The sequence below is a fragment of the Tenebrio molitor genome, chromosome 5 (genome assembly GCF_963966145.1).
Source record: "Tenebrio molitor chromosome 5, icTenMoli1.1, whole genome shotgun sequence".
Lineage (NCBI taxonomy): Eukaryota > Metazoa > Arthropoda > Insecta > Coleoptera > Tenebrionidae > Tenebrio > Tenebrio molitor.
The window spans coordinates 1627442-1643576 of record NC_091050.1 but is presented as its reverse complement, the minus strand read 5'-3'; the positions used below and the strand labels follow the sequence as shown (position 1 = coordinate 1643576).

At 36.4% G+C, this 16135-nt stretch overlaps 1 protein-coding gene across 9 annotated transcripts in view; it reads left to right on the top strand.

Moving 5' to 3' along the window:
* Positions 1-16135, top strand: part of LOC138131476 (uncharacterized) — a 102565-nt gene that overhangs the window by 72153 nt on the left and 14277 nt on the right. The window contains exon 1 of one of the 9 annotated variants that reach the window (XM_069048517.1): positions 14330-14572. The exons of the other annotated variants lie outside the window; for them this stretch is intronic. The gene's annotated coding sequence lies outside the window, so the exon portion shown is untranslated. Of the gene's footprint in view, positions 1-14329; positions 14573-16135 lie in introns of those variants that run through there. 9 annotated transcript variants of the gene reach the window in all.

Sequence of the window (16135 nt, the reverse complement as noted above, 5' to 3'; positions counted from 1 at the left end):
CGTAATGAGCCATTTTATTATTTTTTAAAATTGCCAATTCTTTCGGTATATATTTATTATTGGTAATTTTAAATCCTTGAATATCTATTAGTACCATATTTCTTTGATCCATAATACAACTTTTTTCGCACTCTATCACAAATCGTACTCTAGATGGACACACTACACTGAATATTGGTTTGGTAACAAATGTTTTTAAATTATCCAGCTTTATGTCTTTATATTCTTATAATTTCCTCCTCTCCCTTTTCTACTCTTTACAACATTAAATTTTATTATTAAGTATGTTCAAATGAAACATTCTTAATTTTTTATAATACTTTTATTATATACATAAGAAAACATTAATTATTACATATATTGTTTTATTACATTAATATTATATTTAAAAAAAATTTCTTCTGCTTGATCCAGTTAGGGTTCCATTTCCCGAATGTGATAGCTCGGATGATTGTTGTGGTGGTTGTGGTGTTGATTGTTGGGGTGGTGGTTGTGGTGTTGATTGTTGTGGCAAATGATCATTTGAGGAATGTGATGAATCACAAAATTCATTATAATCATGATGATTATATGATAAATTTTGATAAGTTTCCTCTCCTCTACACCGCCATAAATGTCTATTCAAATGTTTCAGTTTTAAACGGTGTCCTTCATTCTTAGGACAGGTCACCCAACGTTCTTCTTCAAGCATCTTGATAAGACTGCTCTGCAGATTCTTCTTTCGAATTATTTATTTCATTTACACATTATTCGCTTAACCTACACAAGTATTTTGGTTTTACATCTGTCTTACTGCTTTTGTTGCCGGATTATATGTAAAAATTCGATCATTAATCAACAAAGCATGTGTCATAGTGTTGGCAGGCATTGGAGTACCAGTATCAAATTCTACTCGTACTGTTACTGCTTGCGTTTGAAAACCTAATTTTTGTTTTGAGCAATCAACAATAATTAAAGGATATTTGTTTTTAAACTCTTCGGGAGTTATATCTGTTTCTGTTTTTTCTCCAAAATAATAACTTGTTCGAAATTGAGCAAACATTTCATATAGTGTAGAATACTGATTATTGTTGAAGTTATTATTCACATTTTCATATGGAAATCTTTCATTATTTAAGTAAATTCTGATATTGTTAAAGTCACACTTATCAAATTGACTATTATTTTTCTTAAATTGTCCTGCTCTATTTGTTTGGAATCCCAGAATAATATATCTTGGAGATTCTAATTTGGTTGCTGTTTTAATCGTATACGAATGTTTACTTATATCTTGTAATGCTGGAAAACTATGCAATTCCCATGTACGATGCGCAACCTGTATGTCTTTTCCTTTTTTAATCAAATCTGCCATCGCAGCTTCTTGTCTTAAACCAGGTATTATATGTGGTACTCTCCATGCTATTTTGTTTATGATAACTTTTGCTTTTTCATCAGAAGTAGATATTAAAGCATCAACATCACTATTACTTCGAATCAATACTAGTTCTTGAGCGGTTTGAACCATCACTTTTTTATAATCTTCAGCAAATCCAAATACCATCTTTAAAGGAATACAAGCACTAAATTTTCCATTTTCGACAATCTTACTATCACTCGTAGGAAACCATCCGGCGTTTTGATATTTTAAACTTTCACTCGCATTAAATGATACTATCCCCTTCATGGTACTTGTTAATCCTGGTTTTATATTTGTATCTATTGTGCGTCCGTTAACTTCTAAACGAATTTCACTAAACAAATCTAATATTCCATTATTCACAAATTTAGTGGTTGTTGCGGGGGGTTGAGCAGGCTCATCTTTTACGAGTAGACCTTCACAATAAATATAACTTTCACTAGGTAATGTAGCCAAATCTTCAGGTAAATTAATTCTTATTTCATCATTATTATTAAACCTAGATGTATAAGATTCATGAGTTTGTACCTTATATCCAGCAATCGATTCATCTATGACAACTCCTTCATTGACGTTCAACATTTTCAAACAACGTTAACCCAAGTGATTTTAAAAACCGTTTGTTTTCCTTGCTTAATACTCGTTGCAAGTTTCTCTTCCTACTAACTTTTCTTCGAACTGTGTATTCCTTTTTATGCGGTTTGCACTTCACTGATAATTTATTAAAAATAATACTCATTATTAATTATCCGTCTTCAAATGTAAACCAACAGTTACGGTTTCGTTTCTAAAATTGATCAACTCACCATCTTGATCTCTTATTTTAAGGGTTATGTTTCTAATTGTATTTACACTGATTGGTAGATAAATTACATGTTCTGGAGATTCTACAATTTTAAAACCTGGAGGTACATTAGGAAAAAATTGATGAATTATATGTGCTGGTTTCCCATTTTGAAAACTACTAACAGTTATGTTACATTCTACACATATAGAATTTATTTTCATTATATCTGCTATCTCATCCGAATCATGTGATTGATTCTTTCTTAACAGTTTCTTCCCAAATCCCAATATAGGTGCAATCGTATTTGGTTTCGTAAAATCTACATCTTCTGTTGCTTTAATGTGACAATGTAAAGTATTATTATTTGCCTTAATGTCCAGGAAACTTTTTGGAAACAATTTCCCTGTAGCATCTTGTAAATATTTATTGATATCTTGTAGTTGATAACATCCTGTTGGTATTGTGAACTGTTTATATCCAAAATAAAATTTATTACACCCATCTTGAATATTAGGTATTGAATTATAAACTTCAAAGTTCGTTAAACCCAAAGTGCACTTTTTATTACTCGCATTAATTGGAGGATTAAAATCAGATGATAAAATAGATGAACGACCTGTTAATACGAAGAACATTTTTTCTCACCACTTTAACTTCAAATGATTATATTATTTATACTGCATGAGTATATAAAAATTTTAAACATAAATGTCCACAGTTATTTGTATCATAATTTTGAAATCTATCATAATTATATTTTATGCGGTTCTGTTTTTTATCACTCTGAAAATAATGTATTACCTCTCTCGGAGGAAGTAAGTTTCCCATACTGTCAAAATATAAAATTTCACTTTTTAATTTTATATATGCTGTCCAATGTGTTCCAGGTCCATTCTTATCATCCAAGTTTATAATACCGGTTTCTTTGGATTTTATACGTTTTGGTAAACCGTTACGCATAAATGTTCCTCTAAAATTTGGTATATTTAATATTTTTACATATCGTAATAATTCCACGTTAGTCAATGCATGACGTGGTAATTTTATCGGTAGTTTTTTTGATACCATTGATATGGTCCAACATATAGTCCTTTTCCTTGTCTACGCTTTTTTCTTTTCTTACGCATTCCTTTTCCTTTCGTAATCGATGAAATGGTTTCCATTGCTTTGTTATGTCTTTGAGTTTCTTCCAACAGTTGTTTATCGGATTTTGCCTTATTTACAGCAGTCGCGATTCCTGCTGCACCTCCACCTAACGCTCCAAGCGCCCCAAGCAGGGGAAGAAGAAATGGTAAAAATCCACCACTTTTTGGTGCAACCAATATACGACCTCTTTTACTTTTTTTGCTTCTTTTACTTCTTTTCCGTGAACCCATTCCTAATTTTACTTTAGCCTTCATTATACCCAACACTGTTGCTGCCGCTGCTTTTTCACCAAAACTAGAATCTTTTGCTTTGAGACGTTCTCTTGCTTTCTCAATTAAAACTTTATCTGCTTCGTGTCTTTTATTTAAATCTATTGTTTCGGAGTAGGCTATATCATGAACTTTACAAGCCGAATCTAACAAATTTACACCACTATCACCTCGAGCAAGTCGTTTTGTCAACTTTGTACCTGGACCACAAAAATTATATCCTGGTAGATGTAATTCTATCGGAAGTTTATCAATCAATTTATTAACTATAGCACTTCCTTTCTTCAAGACAACACCCTTACGTTTAACATCTTTTTTTCTATTGAACATATTATATACTTTCATTATGTTGAGTGAATCGAACACCATCAACTGACACTTTTCACACAAACATTCATCCTATATACATAATATAATACATTAAAACAAACCAACTTTAGAATAATTTTCATTTATTCATAGATTACAACAACAGTTATAAAAACAAAAACTCCTTTAAATATGTATCCTCCGGTTTAATTTCAACAAACGTAAAGAATATTTTATTACATTTCCGACACTCTCGTCCATATTTCTCCAATAAATCATGTAACTCATTTTCGTCACACACCATATCGATGCAAAACCCATTAAATTTTTCCGCATTCTCCTCCGATGATCCTCTTAAACCATTACAGCGCAGATCTTCCTTGAAACACCCTTCACACATGACATCTTTAGTGAGAAACAGCTTTTCTGTCTCCAATTTCGAATACAACCTTTGCGTCAACACCACATAACCTTTACACGTCATTCGGTACCACATTTTACCAGCCATCACTACCTATCAAATACACTTAACCAACCGTACCATACAAATATACATTTATACAGATTTTTATCAGGAGCGGGGGAAATTATCAAGGTCAAGTGGTGGGGATATCGAGGTCATTTGGTGGGGAAAATTCCAAGGCTAAGTGGTGGGGATATCGAGGTCAAGTGGTGGGGAAAATTCCAAGGCCAAGTGGTGAGGATATCGAGGTCAAGTGGTGGGGAAAATTCCAAGGCCAAGTGGTGGGGATATCGAGGTCAACTGGTGGGGGAACTCCAAGGCCAAGTGGTGGGGATATCGAGGTCAAGTGGTGGGGAAAATTATCAAGGTCAAGTGGTGGGGATATCCAGGTCAAGTAGTGGGGATATCGAGGTCAAGTGGTGGGGATATCAAGGTCAGGGGGAGGGGCTTAGAGGTCAAGGTCAAAAAAAAGTGGTGGGGGGTGCGTGCCCTCTCCAACTCCCTCTACTGTGGTACCCAAACAATTTATATAATTTACATAATTGAGAAATCTACTTTGTTGTTACATCAGTTTGTTGTGTACTATTAATTACGTTAAGGTTATAATTTACGAAGTTCGAAAATACCAATTGAACAGATAATTATTACTTACGCTCTCACTAAAACAATTTACATCTGGCGATTAAGTAATTTTTGACAGTTTAAATTTGCATAATTTGATGACATTCAATTTTTTAATGGTCATGTTAAATGCACTTTGCAAACATTTGTAAAAATTTGCTTTGAGAAACCCAAGAGTGTGATTTTTAAAAAATATCCTGGAAAATAAATCACGCCGAACATGAAAGCGCCACTCTCGCATCAAATTTGAATTTTGCATTTTAAGAACGTTCGAATTTCAGGTCATGTAACATTGTCCGAAACCGTACAACTCTTGTCGCGTAAATTTAGCGCACTCACGGGGAAGGAATCCATCGGAGACCGTTTCGCTAAATTGCCATTAATTTTCGAATCGCACTTTCTCGTGTCTCGTGTGATGTAATGTGTGCAATAAATAATAATAAACATTATTAGCGGCTGGCCCACAATCACAATCTAAATATAAATTGCGAACGTTAATAATAGAGCCCGACTTAAATTACTGGGGCAGACATGATGCGACGATATCAAATGCGGCGTCCTTTAATGTGGAAAATTACAATTTCGGTTTGGCGGTTTGGAAGGTGGCGCGGGGGCGGCGTGGAACGGGTCTTGAAGGGGTTTTCGGTTGTGGCGGCGGTGCTGGCTTTCGCTGCAGATTCGAGCGATGGCTCGACTTTCTGATGGCGATTACGAAGTGGATTCGACTTTTTTTTTGAAAATGTGAATTCCGAAAGAATCTGAAAGTGAGTCGGTCCAGAGGTAATTGAATTATTTGTGCGGTAATCTACTCTCACTTGGCGAAATCTCGATCGCGGAGAATCTCTCCGGAGTTGCATTTGCAGATATACGAGTATCTATCTTACTCAATCAAATCGTGTTGCACCTGTTTTATTCACGTTTGTTCTGGTTGTCCTCTTTTTCTTCTTCCTTGTGATCTCCATTTCCTTCTTCTTTCATCTTCCGTCCTGGAGTGCTAAGATGCAAAAATAAATATGACCATGTTATGTGTACAGACTTCTCAAAAGAAATTAGTCCGGCAAAATTAAATTAGGCCATCGTAATGTTTCAAGGAATTTTTGTTCTTGATTTTGAACAACTTTTGCAAAAACGGAAGGTACCTTTTGGATGATTGTACATGTACACTGCTAACTTCTTCAGGATGAATGCAAGGAATTTTTCAAAATTTTCAAAATATTCCAACAATTTGCAAATAAGACACATTTTTGACAAAACTACTTTTCTACTGCCTTAATAGAATCTAAGCATTTTCTCCCTCATTATTTTAAAATCGAAAATATTGTGTTCTCTCAGGGCGTCGCGTTGATATTTATCAAAAATTGGTCAAAAAATAAAATTCTGAACAGTTTGTAACAAGATTGATGAAATCTATGTGTTATTTCTAGATTTAAGAAATCTCCAAACTTTTTGAATCAGTTACGCAATACTAAAGCAGTTTTTAGAATTTTTTGTCTGTCTGTTTCTTCGTTTGAATCCACTCAATTCAAAAACTAATCGATGGAGATGTGTAATAGCCATAAAATTAATGTGCTGTGCTGAACATATTGGGGTGTAGTGAGCTCGCCTCGTCTGTTTCTGTTTTGTCGATCTAAATCTATGGTGACGTGGTGGTTATGTCACCTCACGCCTTTTGTTTTGTACATTGCAATCCTAAACATCAGCAGTTAATTTTTGTTTCGATTCTTACATCAATTTAATGTAATAAATAAAGTACGATGATTTGTTTGATTTCTTTTATTAATTCGTAATCAGTTTCATCTACTTGTTTTGCTTTCCCAACACTTTTCTACTGCAAATAAAATATACGCAACAAAGTAGGTAAAAACTAGTCTATTAATAACAGACCAGACATTATAATTTTAAATAAACAACAAAAGCAAGCATATCTTTTAGATATAGCTGTTCCAAATTCACATAATATAACACAGGCATATAACACAAAAATTAATAAATATTTAGAGCTGTCCGTTGCTATGAGAAATCTTTGGTGTTTAGAAAAAATTTCGATTTTACCAGTTGTAATTTCAGCAACGGGAATAGTACCGCAATCTCTTTTTAAAAACTTAAAAATTCTGGATTTAGATAACACATTGGTAGTTGAAATTCAAAAAGGTATATTATTATACTCATGTCACATCGTGAGGAAGTTCCTTAACATTGACACAGAACATAATACACAACAAAGTCAAAATGCGGAGGCAAGACGCCGGTAATTATGTTGATAAGCACTGCACTATTACTTGATAGTAATATCCGTAATAGTGTATGTAATATCCGTAATAGTGTATGTACTCCGCCAAAATTGCCGTGCCGCCGGGTGGAGGTGGGATACGTATCGTAGAAGATTATTAAAATAATATATTATTTTGATGATTTTCCGTCATCCATTTTGCAAACGAATTATGTTCATTTACATACTTAATGAACATAACTAACCGCCGGAATCTCTACCGGATTCTTTAAAAATAAATTGTTTATAAGACGCAACCTTGACAATGGCAAATGTGCTTATTCTGATACTCCAATTAAGTTTTTTTTTTGGAAAAAATAAAAAGATTTAGACAAAATTAGACGTATACATCTGGAGTAAAGTGTATTTTTTTCCTTCAGGTAATTAAATTTCAGTCGCAGTTTCCACGTATGTCATACAAATAACTATTTTGTGACATGTTTTCAATAAAATTATCCCCATATTGTAAATTACCTTACATTTTTGTCTGTCATGGTAAAATATGAAACATGGAAGAAAATAATCTATGATGATGGTATCTAATGTTATAAACTAAAGAATGAGTGTTTTTAAAATTTATTGTTAATTACTTCATTGTTTTGTACATGTTTTATCATTTCAACCGCAGACCCGACAGGTATCTATTAATGCATTTGTGTTTGGTCATGTGTAAAAAAAATGCAGCTGCATTTTTTAACACAAATATGTATGTATTAATATGTATTGCATCCATCTATCTAATCTATTACTACACTAATTTAGCCAAAGTGCAAACAAACAACATGAACACCAAGACTGTTTGTTGTTTTGTATTTTTAAATTAATTTGTTTGTACTTTTTAATTTATTACTTTGTTTGTCAACAATTTGAATTTTTTTTTGCACCATCATATCCGTGGAAGTAATTGTAAAAGAAAACGGTTTTTACTTTTGATTATCCAAATTAAGCAACGATTATCTTTTTGGTTTGATTTTATTTTGAGACTCGGCGGCGCGCTCGCGCGTGTAAACTTCCCACTTGTAGAAAAAGCCCCCGGAATCTCGTTCCCATTCGCCCGTTTTTGTTTTTTTCGGAACTGAAACATTTGTTCGTTCGTGATTTCTCCAAAACAAACGATTCTGCCACATTCTTTCAGATGCAGTGCCAACACCTATTACTACTTCGACCGGCTTCGCTTGCCAACAGTAGTAAATTCGCAACCCACTCGATTCCTCCCTGCGACGTCCAGTTTTACGTCGATGCACCGATCGCTCTTCCGACGGGATTTAACACCTCTCGGACCGGTCAAAGTTGAAACCGATTCGCGTTTTCTATTGTTGTTTGTGTGGTGCCAGCTGTGAAAAATATCAAAAGAATTTCTGTTTTTCGACAAATCCACCGATCCGTTCGTTGTCCTTCCCACTCGAAATTTGTATTTTATTGTGCGTTTATGCGCCACTTGCCAATTCCCCAGGATGTATTGAGAGTGGTTGGGTCGCGACCAAGACCCTTGACTAGGGTCCAAATCTCCGCAGGCCATCCTCCACCGGAATCCGCAATTTCTTCCAAGCCCGTCTCGGGCGCTATCAAAACAACATTCTGCAGGAGTAAGTCATCGGGAGTTGTCGACGCACCCTCCGGAGGACGCTCAGCTCTGTTCCAATCATCATGATCGCACTCGATCCGGTTCGATCAACCGATGCATTCCCAGTTCGTTCATTTTTGGCGTCGGGACCTCCCAAAAAAGACCGCGAGGATATTTTCGGAGGCTCGACGCGCAAGTGAGTGATGCACTGGCACGTGGTGCGACGACGACGGCACCGGCATGCACGCACACTCACTCACATTTTGCCGTTCCCTTTCTGCGTATTTTTAGACGGTTTTAGCTGACACGTTGTACAGCAACAGGTTAACACTGCACATCCATATACAGGGTGTAGCCGAATCATTCAGATCTTTGCAATGGATGGCACGAGATGTCGCCACCGCGTAAAACTCACTAGACATACGCGCCCACATCTTTTAATTTGAAGGTTTCCATTTGTTTCGACGAAAGTGAGCACGACTTGCACATTTTGAATTTCAAAATAAAAAATGTGAAAGTCAGTTTTTTCTGTTTGAAGTAATTGACACGAGATGTCACCACCGGGCAAAACGCACTACACTACACGCATAATACTCCCCCCTTTCAATTTGCAATTGCGAGTTGCAAATTTTGAATTTCAAAACCAAAAAAAAATGTGAAAGCCAGTTTTTTTTTCTTTTTTGTATTGATAAATCATAATTTATTAAACAAACTTAACTGACTATTTTTCACATTCCAGATTTTTTGGAGTATTTTTCAAAAATTAAACTACCAATTTTTCCACTGTTTCCACACCTAATGGAATACTTGACATATTGCCTGAACAGCTTTTGTTTTAAAAATAAAACATGTTGCACTTTTTAGATCGGGACTGCATTCGAAGTCAGAGACCTGGTGACGAAAATACATTTTGGGTGTGTCTTGGCTAACAAGCTGATTGTCAGTGCTAACTAATAGCATTTGTTTGTATTATTTAGTGCGGACGAGACGTACTCTAGGTATAATTCGTTGGGTATGGTTAGGGTTTGAACAATACAAGAAATTTAAAATGAGCGATTACATTTTAATGGGGGTTTGTGCGTAAAGTTTGTCCAGCGAGAGATTGGTTGACATAAAAATCACTAAATTCTACGTAGAGAAAGTAATACCTAGAGCACGTAAAATTTCAAATATATCCTTCAAGCAGTAACATTTTTGCCCTGAAATTATGCTCTAATTAATGTATTTTAGTGCATTTTGTAGTGTTGGGTTAATTTAATACAGAGACAATAGAAAAGAGCCCCTAAAAACATAACCTCTCGGTAAACAATCGGGGTGCACGTGGTCCTCACCAGAGAACACAAAACGGTGTTTTGCGCACCGTTGAATAAAGGCGCGGGAGTTTTAAATCTCATTGTTTCATTGGACTAGATGAGGAAAATCTTTTACAACCGACAGGGCGACAGGTCAGGTCAGGTCCTTTATGAAAATCAATATTTCAACGTTCTCAAAATCACTAACCTAACTTGTAAGACTGATCTGTTAATTGAAATCTCACGACTTGCCAATTGAAATTTTTGGTCACAGCCAACTTTAATTTTTTTTTTTTTTCGATCGCACGGTACCTACTCTGCAGAAAAAAAACTGACAGAGTCGTGCAAGATGTGACTAAAAGGAATACTTCCAATGCCATTGCTTCTACAGATGACCAGATTATGTGTCATCATTCTTCAGTAACTGCAGAAATTGTTGATCTCAATTGTTGTAATTCTGACGGATGTGATGTTCTCCATTACTATACATTTCTCACTCTGATGTACATAATGTACGGGGTTATTCTAAATGATTGTAGTCCAAGTTGGCATAATAACTGAATGTAAAATTTATGGTTGCCGCTCCATATAAAAATTTTCAAAATAATGTGAATAAGTGAATACACACCGTTCACACATAGAAGTTAAATAACGCAGTATTGTTAGATTCAATCGTTAATTTAAAAAGAAACAAATACAATTCTCATCACCGTACTTTTCACCTAAAAAATGACAATGACACTGACAGAAATTGACACAGTGAGGCAGCAAAAATTTCATAACATGGGCATGGCTTGCTTCGACTACAATCATTTAGAATAACCCTGTATTATTTTGAGATAGATGACAGTTGGCTAGATGAATAACTTAAATTTGGTATTCTAACTTTTTTAACGTCATAAAACTAGAACACATAAATAAAACTACATTTGTAACAAACAGCCTTGACGAATTTGATAAGAAATTTCCGAGAATAGATAGACAGGTACCTAATCGGTTTTTGTAATTGTAATTTTTTTCATATTTCCAGGTAGGTATAACATTCTCGTAAATGCTTAACTTATATTTACAGACCGCTTTTATTATTTTAATGTATGGTTTTGAACACATTTTTGTAAATTTTTTACTATCCTGCTTGCTGATCGTCCGGACATTCTTAAATGATTCTTAATTTTGTGAAACGACATCTTTTTTTGTGCTTCTAATTTATAATTTGCATTTTTCAAAAATTTTACAAATCCCCAGTTGTTACTTCCAAACCTGCGAATGCAATAAAGGCAACTCCAGTACGGCTCGTTGAATTTTTTTGTTTTTGTCTGAAAGTAAAAATGTCGATTTTTTTTTTTGTTTTGAAATTTAGCAAAAACAATAATTTTATCTGAAAGGGAAGGCGTTGTTTTTTTTTAATTAAAACCTCTGCTGAAATCGCTTCTTTGTTCCCACTGCGTCAGGTTTATCTCGTGTTGTTCTAATATCATTCGAAATAATGCAATTCCACGCTCGCAGCTGTGCACTATTGGTTAAACTTTAACACCACTTAATTACCATTGTGATAAGAGTTGCACTCGTTTCGCGGAACCAATAATAATATTTACGCGTTTTCGATATCGAAATTATTTTTATCCGTCGTGAATTCCTGGATGTTTATCTTGGTAGATTTTCCAAATCCCAAATCGTGTTTCCACCGCACGCGTGAGTGTCCAGATTGTGACGAAACGAAGTGTACTTTCGGTGCGAGATAGATAAGCCGATTTCGGCGAGTTTGTCGCTCCGTTCACCAATCTGAAATTCATTCTGAATTTATTTTTAATTCATGGATTGCTCAATCGAATTTGTTTTGCTAAAACGCATTTGAAAATGCGATAACGATTTATTCTCGAGCGGAATGTTTCCTTTTTTTTTTCATTCAAGAGAAGATCTTCGTTTGAATCACCTCGTTCCGGAATTTCGTCATCGGCGACCGTGAACGGGGTGCATCGACACGGCAGATGTGCACCCTGGTCCAAGGTGACCTTCTCCTGCTCCCCCGACGAGGGTGGCGGCTGACGCCGGCTGCACCGCTTCTTCGTCATTTCAAGAAAGAGAAATAACAAATAATGACGAACACGATTTGGTGTTATTGTGATCCCGGCTATTGTTCGGAAATGCATGCGTCTGGCATGAGCTTGTTACATAAAAGAAAAGAAAGGGCAGGTGGTCACGTTACACGGAGGTGGCAACCATTTTTAGTTAATATTTATGGCACGTGCACCTCTCAGGTTGCTCGGGACATGTTAATCATTTCATCGGGTACAAGAAAGATTTCGGATACACATTGTATACAGCGTGGTCCAATAGAATTTCTTTTAATTCTCTTGTACGACGTTTTGTCGTCGTATCTACAGTGTGGCTCAACAGTAAATTTTGGTTTTTCTCTGACGTCGATTTTCTATACTGTACTTAACTATACAGGGTGTTATTGAAAGTTGTACAGATATTTTAACCACGAAGCTACTGGCTTCATGTAGAACTCGGAAAAAATATCTAAAAAATTCTGTCAAAAAATAAAATGCCATTTATTTTTTTTTAATTGCTTTTAGTCTTCTACGTTGTCAAACAACCAAAATTTCGGCACATTTTAAAAATACACCCTGTATATCATGTTTTATAAAATGTACGCCAATGCAAAGTAACCTGTAGGAAATATGCTTTAAAACAAGGAAACCTCATTGGTGTACGTTTTATAAAATATGATATACAGGGTGTATTTTTAAAATGTGCCAAAATTTTACCTACGAGGTTGTTTGACAACGTAGAAGGCTAAAAGCAATTAAAAAAATTGCAGCTCAAAATGTCATTTTACTTTTTGACAGAATTTTTTAGATATTTTTTCCGAGTTCAACATGAAACCAGTAGCTCGTGGTTAAAATATCTGTACAACTTTCAATAGCGCCCTGTATACAATTGGCTCTTTTTTTTGTATTTGACTTATAAAATTTGCCTTATCTTCCTTCGAGTGACAAACAGCGTTAATTTTTTGAAAATTTCTCTCAAGCTGATTTTTGATCATTTTTATAGATTTAGATCGTAGCCATAAATAATGGCAGTTTAAGTAAAAGACTTTCAGAAACGGAAGCCGTTCACCCTGTACATTTTCATTACCCAAAACCTGCGCCGATCCATTTTATTTTTAATTTGGGCGACTGCCTATCAAATTAAGTGGCACAAAGTTTCACGAATGTGGCTAAGACCGTTGCACTTTTATAAGGCGATCACGCGAACAATTTCGCCAAGAAAACTTTTAATTAAATTTAACAATTACCACCAGAGTGGACTTCCTTGCGTCCGTCGTGTCAGAATTAAAAATCTAGAAATGGTTGTTTTCCAAGATTTTAAATTAAGTCCGGCCAAAGTGGACACAGACGTGACTGTTGAAACTTTCCTGAAAAAGAAAACTCCATCGAAGTTATTTCGGTTATACGAAGAGTGCTTTCAAAGGGTTTCATCAGGTTTCCGCAGGCGACACACGTGAGGTGCGAATGCTCTTAAACTTTTCACGTTCTCCCTTATCGGGGCGAATAATGTCCATGTTAAAAGCCCCTCTAAAAATAACAGTCGTGCCAAGGGGTGGGATTTTTTTGGTAAAGGAGACTCGGAAGGTTTGACGGTGAGTCTCGAGCACCATTTTTAAAAGGAAACAATTATTCGCTTCCGGAATTGCTCCATACTTCGCCGCCTCCTCCTCCTCGCGTCCTAAATATTAAAGAACCAATTAACGAACGTGCAGCACGTGGTGCATCGTCGAAAATTCGGCATTGAGCCGCGGGCCAGACGCAACAAACAACGCAACAATAGAATAATTTCCTTAATGGGTGACCCAGCCGTTGCGATTTAACCTCGACATTAATAATAACAACCAAAACACTTTCCCACGTGTCCGACGAAATGTCATAATCCTTAATGCGCCAAAAATCCAGTCGAAACGCGCAAAAAAAAATCATTTGCGTACGCGAACGCCGAAAGTGAAACGGATTGAGGAAGGTCAAGAGAGAAAAAAAAAAGAGACGGGTCGTCCGTTCTCGAAACAACAACAACAAACCGATGTGAGAACAACTGTAATTTCATCGTGAGGTGTGGTTGGTAATTCACCTTGAAGTTTTCATTTTTCCAGAAGTGTCGGACGAAACAGCGACCACTACGGTTACGCTCGCGGTGAAATTTTCCTCGTGTTGGTGTTTGTTCGTCGTTGTCGCAACGACAAATCGATCATTTCGACCTTTTCTCGCGCCAGTTGGTGAATTAATCGAGTCGAGTGCAACGGAAAAAAGTGGAAGTGGTTGCAATTAATTCATTATACGAAACGAATGCAGTTATCCGTGGCATTTGTGACTGCAAAAAGGGCAACGTTTCGAAGATGACGATTCGATAAGAGTGGAAAATTTGCACACACAGTGGATAAATGCGTCCACTGTAGAAGGTAATTCTAACAGATATGGAAAAGTTCGGTTTGGTCGGTAAAAACACTCGCAAAAAGTGGAACGTTGTTCGCTTGAAATTAGTTTTTTGTTGCTAGCTTGTGATAAAGATTTTTGGTGAAAAACCAAAGCCGAGCCGTAGTAGCTCGACTCGGACGAATGCTTCTTCTTCTTCCTCCTTCTTGTTAGTAGGCAAGTTGGCTGTTTCTTCTTCGATTCTTAACCTTTTAATTTAGATGTTGTCACACCACCTCTTTCTTGGTCTTCCTGTTGATCTTCTTAGATGACTTGTCTCTTGCGATTTTTACCACTGCGTTGTCTGGGCTTTCTGTATGGTTGTTCCATCCTTTTTTTCTGTTTTGTGGTCGCCTTTTTTCTGCATCAGTATCATTATACCTCATCGCCATTCTTCTGGTATCTTACTTTGTCTCATAATTTTCTTAATTTGTTGCACCTGTTCAATCATTTCTTTCCCACCATATTTAATCAGTTCGTTCGCTATTTGGTCTTCTTGTGGTGACTTCCTATTCGTATGTTTTATGTAGGCTTTCTTCTTCTCTTGGCACGGTCGCGTCTTCCGATACGCCGCGTTGCCGATTGCGAAAAAACCGTCGTCCATTTTCTTCCAAGGCGTTTTGATTGTCGACAATTTCCCCTGATTAATTGGGTGCGATTATTAATCAAGAAATAATTGCTCGTAACGAGTCGGGCTTTTGATTTTAAGGTTAAATGCGTATCATTATCGTTGCCTCATCGTCTCCGACAAACAAATTATTGTGTTTCGACGTGTTTTCGCGCAAAAATCCAGACAAAGCGACACTCGACAAATATGTTTTCGTCTTTTGAACTGCGCACCACATCAATTAGGCGATAATTTTGTAAAAGTGCCAGAGACGAGCCGTCACGGACCGGTGCACCGCCACAAGTTCGAATTACGACGAATTGTCCCAAAAGAAAAATTAAATTGTGTGCGCACAGGATGGCAACACTGTCCAATTAAATTAGCCGAGACGGGAGGAAGGCCGGCGTTGTTTTTATTTTGAATACCGTAATAATTGCAACTATTTGAACTCAATTACCGCGTAATTGTTGACGGCACAGTGGGCACGTCGGCCGACGACGATAATAAAATTGACGCAATCGATAGATTTATTTATTTGTGCGCGTCCATTTGTCGATGTCAAATGTCAAACGGTCACCGTAATTCGGTACTTTTTCCCACAGTCGTTGCCAACCTCTCATAACTTCTGCTTTGAACATCGGGGCATCCTCGAAGACGTCTTGTGACGACGGCGAGATGGAAACAAAAGGAAGGACTCCGGGTTTAGCGTGGGTGTGGGGATCGTTGCTTGTCGACCCTTCGCTTTATTAACTTGGGATAAGTTGTGAGCGACGTTGGCAGAGTGGGTGGTAATAATAACGGCACCGGAAGACGAGTTTTCGTCGCTGCATTCCAGAAAATTTTTTCCCTTCAATAATTGGGGGTTACTAAGTTGGAAATGTTTTATCTCACGACAAGGGTGGCGTTTAATGAAACTAACTCTTCCAATCTCAAGATGTCAACT